The sequence below is a fragment of the Sinocyclocheilus anshuiensis genome, unplaced genomic scaffold (assembly GCF_001515605.1).
Source record: "Sinocyclocheilus anshuiensis isolate Anshui unplaced genomic scaffold, SAMN03320099.WGS_v1.1 scaffold1924, whole genome shotgun sequence".
NCBI classification, from domain to species: domain Eukaryota; kingdom Metazoa; phylum Chordata; class Actinopteri; order Cypriniformes; family Cyprinidae; genus Sinocyclocheilus; species Sinocyclocheilus anshuiensis.
Genome location: NW_015558721.1, coordinates 363182 through 369885, shown reverse-complemented (window position 1 = coordinate 369885; position 6704 = coordinate 363182). Strand labels below are relative to the sequence as shown.

The window sequence follows — 6704 nt, the reverse complement described above, 5'->3', positions numbered from 1 at the left end:
TTCTCTAACACGCATATTTTGGTTACACAGTTCATTTAAAAGCCTCTGGTGTGTAAAAATAGTAAATACCATTATGTCTTCCTGTGTTTTACACTAATAAAAATTATAGGAGCATTAAATAGTTAACAAAGAAATTTCGTTCTAATGCTCGTTATATTAGCGTTAGCTGCGCTTATGCTAACGATTAACTACGTATATGCTAACGGCGACGTTTATTTCAATCCGACATTCAAATTAAAATATGGAATAATATTCATAACAGAAGCTCTAAATGTTAAAAATTTAATTGAAACTTACCTGCTTGAACTCTTTCATTTGATCGGGGTGTTTTGTTAGTTTGATGCATTTTCCTCCTCTTGAGGTTGCCACGTCTCAGTGCTTTTATGAAGAGAGGATAAGCTTTCAGATAGCGCATCAAGAACCGGGTTGACTGGGTACTCGGTACCACCGGTACTTAAGAAAACTTGGTACCGTAACGTTTTAATTTTTTTAGTACCGACTTGGTACCGAAATACCAGGTCTTTTGTAGTTTTGTATACCTATTTAATCTTTATGCAAGTTATTTGTTATTTTATATTAGGCATAGCCTGCCCTATAGCATGTATTTGTATTTGTTTTGTTAATAAAAGTTATATATTTTATATATAGACTAAAGTGAGTTTGACGTTGTATTTTGTTGTTGCATTCAAGCAAATGACGCCGAACTGCGGCTAATTCAAAAGTGAAAGTAAAATTAGCACGGTGCTTTTAAGCTATTTACAAGCGACGGAAAGCGAGGAAAAGAGGGAAAATTCAAACGAACTAAAAACGAACAATTGCTTTACAACGAATTGCCGCTATTTCAAAGTGAAAGTAAAATGCGCATGCAGCTTTTACAAGCTATTATTACAAGCTAAAAGCGAAGGAAAGCGAGGAAAAGAGGGAATGCCCCGCCCCCACGGTGATACCGGTTTTACCGGTGTTGTCACACGTCGATTAACCGATGGGAAAATTTCCTCACCGTCACAACCCTAGTCTTTTGACAACATTATAGCTTATGTTTGTAAAATAAAATAGCACAGCTTTTTAAATATCTTATCTTATTTTCTCCAATAATCCAAATTCAATGGAAAATTCCTATTCACTTTTTGAGGAAACAAAGACAAATTCCAGGTTGGCCTACAAAATTCATACATATCTTTTTTATTAAACAAAATACCTGAGAGCTTCCAAAGATTGTGAAAACTAGATCAAATATATATTCCTAGATAAAATGATTAGCCTACCCCTTCTAGTGTACCTGTTATTCCTTCACATTAGTTGCGATTTAATTTGTCCATTAAAAACCCAAACTTAATGTCCAAATAAGATAAATCAGTGATCGTTGTAAAATGCAATCTACTATTGCTAAACTGCGGGGTTGTGCTTGATAATTAAAAAAAAAAAAAAAAAGAGTTGAAAAACACTGTTTCCCAGGTGGCTTTCTGTGTGTGCACTCCGAAATGGAGCAGAACGTGGACAAGCAAAGTATACTTTGGGCTTTGGGTGGGTTCCTATAGGGTCAAATACACACAAAGATATGTCAAAAAACCCAGCTTGACTTTCATTCACTTAAACACAGTTGTTTATGTCTTAAGTGAGGGTAAACTGTTGGGAGAGAATCGGATGTGTATATTGCATTAGGTCTTAAAGTGACAGCAGCCTAATACTGTACCTACTGCTGTCTGTTCTTAATCTTAATAAAACAATAAAAGAAAAAGAGAAAATCTCTCACTGCCCTTGACTGAATTACCTTTCAGCTTTAATAAGCATTAGGGGTGTGCGATGTTGACACAAATTTAGTTGGCGAAAAAACTAAACAAAACAGACAATATTGTGTCTAAAATGTGACTCACTCAGTATTAACTTCTCGTTTGTTGAACTGTTGCATAAAATTAATATCACATTTGCGATCGCGCTCAAATGCTAATATTCAGGAAAACAGCACTCTTGCTTGTTGTGATATTACTGAACTATATCATATATAAAAAACAAAAAACAATTACGATATTATCGTAGACAATAAATATCGCACACCCCTAATAAGCATTCATCTAGGCTATATTTAATTAAACAGTGAAGACTATGCAGTGTTGTTTTACATTTTGATTACTTTATTCAATTTCTGTTGTAGCTATTGTTTACCTGAATACTACTGTTGGTAGACCTTCCAGAAAAACTTAAAACACTGTATTCCATTTGTATCTCTGTTCTGTTATATTGTCCTTTTTATTTGTAATTAGCTTTTTGTTCTTCTTGTATTCTTATTGTCTTCAATAATTGTTTAAGGACTTTTTAATTTAAATTAGTTAACCTAGTATTAGTGCTGGGCGGTATACCGGTTCATACCGAATACCGGTTTTTATTTTTTGTTACGATATGAATTTTGAAAATACCGCAATACCGGTATATGTCACTTAATCAATGTTCGGAACGCGACACTGTTTGAAAGGGGTGTTGCACTGCGTGGAACAGCTGTATGTGTAACTAAAGCCCTATTCACAGGGGATTAGTATTACGGAGTGACCTCCAATCATTTGTAATAATTGCGGAGGTTGTCTGTAATCTTAATCCCGTGCGAATCGGCCATGTCTGTAATTTGATTTCGCCAGTGCTGTCCCGCGAACGCGAGGTCTGACTTTCCCGGAGAAGTGTCACCTCTCTCGGCGTCTGTTCTGTGCAGTGAGCGGCAGAGAAGCAGTGCACCGCAGCCGACTCGTCAATAAATGAGTACAAAACAGTGTTTCCTAGCACCTGTCGCTTACTGATTGTTTGGAATTATAAATATGAGCGTAGTTCGTCTGTTAATATCACATGCACTTTTTTGTTTGTTGTTTTTTTTAGTCACTCAGACGCAGGCAGTGCGCTGCATGAGACAAAAAAGTAATATAGCCAAAACAACCGCATAGCCGCACTTTAGTGTAGATGCATGTTGATTTTATCAGACGATTATAAATGAGAGTGACTCCTGGTTAACATGTATTAAAAGGGGTCGTGTTTAGTCACTATTTAGTGTGTTTTTTTTTGACAATATTCACTCATCATGACAGTAAAATAGGGCATTCTAAGTCAATATACTGCAGTATTTCCTCTCTCAATCAGTAGAAAATATGGTTAACACCCGGTCATGCATGAAAAAAAATACCGTCATGTACCGTAAAACCGGTATAATTTCGAAAAATACCGTGATATAAATTTTTGGTCATACCGCCCAGCACTACCTAGTATTAGTTTTTGCTGAAACATCGCAATTGGTCTTGATCATTGTGAAATTTCAGTGATGTCTAAAAATACTCATATCGTCAAAGATTTTGATCATTTCGCCTACCACTAATTGTTAAATGGTTGTTTTTAACACTGACCAACTGAATCGTGATTGATTTGCCATAACACAAGTCCATCCAAGAGAACATGCATTTCAACTGTATCATTTTCACTTAACTGAATATTAGTGTTACAGCACTGATGGTTCTATGGAACCAGTTGCTTTGCTTTAATTGAGATAATCTTCTTTTGTGCTTTTGGGGAAATGTTTGTCAATTGCTTTCTAAAATTGTTATTTTTTTTAGAGCCACTGTTACCCAGGTTCAGGAGGTAAACCAGCAATTCTTCGGTCCCAAATGCTTTGTGTAAGAAATATAGAGTATTGTTTTTCAAAAGGGGCTCTTTGTTTTGTAAAACAGTAGTTAGTTATGGATACCGTGTGTGTGAGTGTCTACTTACTCTTGCTTTTGTCAGCTGTCAGCTTTGCTTGTATGCGCTATGTCAGCTTCCCTCTAACCCATGCTGCTGTCTCATCGTCCTCCTCAATTTCACCTTCACTAATAGTAACCATCTCCCCATACTGTTTTAGTGTGGGTTGAGGCAAACAGACAGCACTAGGGGTGTGGGGGGTAAAGACAGTAATTGTGAGGCAGTAAGGAATGTCGTTAGATGACTCAACCACCCACGGCACTCAGTTTCCTCTGTATTTGTTGTCTTCTAGACAAGGTCTGTCTTGAGTAAATAAATGCCTACCGTTAGCGTAGGCTTAGGGCTGTGTAGTTTCTGCTTTTAAAGGGACGGTTCACCAAAAATATACATTTTTGTAATCATTAACTCACCCACATGTTCTTCCAAACTGGTATGACTATTTCTACTGTGGGGCACAAAAGGAAACATTTTGTATAATGTACTGGTTGCTCTTTTCCATGCAATTACAACGAACAAGGATTGGACCTTTCAAGCATTGGACACAAAGGTGACACTAAAAGTATGCACCCTAAAAGTGTGTCGGCCTTCAAAAAAATCTGTCTTGACATCTGCCCTATCACAAAGTTTTGACATCTGTCCAATCTTTTCTTACAAGTTCAAATTGTGAACAGATCATTCTTTTGAATACGATCTTTTCAATTAATCAGTTGATCCAGTTCACAGAACCAGAGTGAATGCTTTATTTAAAAATCGGGCTGATCTGCTTCTCAAGTACGGCTCTGAGAGGAAGTGGCAGTTTATCAGTAGATAACATGACACGATGCTTTGATGATGAGAAAAAAGATTATACCCTGATTTTTCATTTCCATCATATAGGTGCTACATGTGTTTGCAAATATCATCTGTATTGTTGTTCTCAGAATTGCAGACAGAGAAAGGTAAAAAATTATTTGTGCAAATGATTTCAGCTTCCTGGATTATTTTTATAACTCTTTTATATGGGCAAGATTTTAGGTAAATTTTAAATGGATTACACTGAACAGAATCCTGTTGAAGAAAAAAAAATCTGTTGCAGTAATAGCCTAGCAGTGTACAATTCTTACAGGTTGAGCATGTTACACTAGTTTGAATCAAGCTTGCATCATTTGCCACTCATGTTCCCTTAACTCTCCATCATTTTTTATCCTCTCTCTATTGTACCTAGCAATAAAACAAAATAATGAGAACATAGGCTACGTATCTTTAGAACAAAATTTGTTCATCATCTTTTTGTTTGTTTCGGAGTATTTTTTTTTATTGTTACTAGTGCTACACGCTGTATTCTGGGTGGTTGCTGGTAATTGTTTAAAGTTCCCCTATGTTTTTTTTTTGGATGTTACCTTTCATTTAGTCTCGCGTAGCCAGACGGCAGAAGGTCTGGACCAGGCAGCGTTCATTGGCTTAGGACTGCCCAAGAGGGTGTCTGACAGACATGTAAAGCAACCAGTCACAGGCAGTTTCATCCTTCATCATGTTTACAGTCTTGAAAATCTAAAGTCGATGTCCCTACAATAACAGCCTGGCATGCAACTAATAAATCATTCATTCAATAACGTCATGCAAGTTTACTGCAAAAGAGTCCATATCGTGAACTTCACATATTTTTGAAAATCCAACATTTAGTTGATCCCATCTGACCAGTCAGAGCAGTGTATGCTCTTGGAAAAGAGTGGTTTAGAGAGACCGGAACCTTGAATGAACAGTTTTAGACACTGTGCCAATAGGTGATGCTGCAGTGTACTATATTTTGCAAAAATTAAAGTTTTTTTTTTACCTTGTATGCATGTAAACCTTTTGTAAGAGAGTTCCAAAACTAAATTAGGAAGCTTTAAAATAGCATAATAAGGGTACTTTAAAGTTAAAATGAAAAATCATAAAATGAAAGAAAAAAAAATCAGTCTGTTTTCTATATGTAGGCTATGTAAAGATTTGTCACTACTTCTGTTTCAGAGCAACAAAGTCAAAACCAATCCAGACCACTGGGTCCCACTTTATATTAAGTGGCCTGAGTGAGGAACGGCCGGCGGGCTAGAGTGAGTGGAGGCCGGCGGGCTAGAGAACGGTGCGGCCGGCAGATTCGACAAAGGAGTGGCCGGCGGGCTTGTGGCAACCACATGTGACGACCCCGGGCTGGGCTCCGCTTCGTCCACGGTGAAAGCCGATCTGCCGTAAAGAATATCTCTTTGGATTTGAGACTTTAGTCTTTGCAACTTTACAGATCTTCTTTATGCCCCAAGAGCTTGTATCACTTCAAAGAGAAAGGAAAAATGAAATCGCATCATGACCCCTTTAACTTCTATTTACTTACATTTTAACTAATCATTTGATACAATGCACTTATTGTGTACATACATGTTTTTACATTGTATTTATATTTTAAAAATACCTGCATGTAATTACATCTGTAATTACATTTATATTTACACCTTAATCCTACCCATACCACCAAACCTATCCCTAACCTTACCCGTATCCCACCTCCATAGCAGCAAAAGTGTTTTGCAATACAATATGAACAAAATAAGTACATTGTATAGTAGTTAAGGCCAATTAAAGGGGTCATATGATGCGATTTCAAGTTTCCCTTTCTCTTTGGAGTGTTACAAGCTGTTCGTGAATAGATAAGATCCCTAAAGTTGCAAAGACTAAAGTCTCAAACCCAAAGAGATAATTCTTTATAAAAGTTAAGCCTGGTCCACGCCATCCTAAAACGCCTTGTTCAAACACACCCCCACGCCTACGTCACAATGTGGGAAGTTTTGCATAACGGCGCCCAAATGTTCACGCAAAAAAAGAAGGCGTAACTTTATTGTTGCTGCCACCGCTGCCGCCATGTTGTGAAGACGCTGTGTGTTTCGTTGCGAAAGCGAAAATACTTTGTTTAGCCTTCCAAAAGAGGTCACGACTAGAAATCAGTGGTTAAGTTGTATTTACAACACTGTTCCAGAACAGTT

At 37.2% G+C, this 6704-nt stretch overlaps 1 protein-coding gene across 1 annotated transcript in view; it reads left to right on the top strand.

Annotated features, from left to right (window-relative positions):
• The window catches only part of LOC107681462 (protein FAM49B-like), a 91061-nt gene that overhangs the window by 6739 nt on the left and 77618 nt on the right, over positions 1-6704 (top strand). The window lies entirely within an intron of this gene.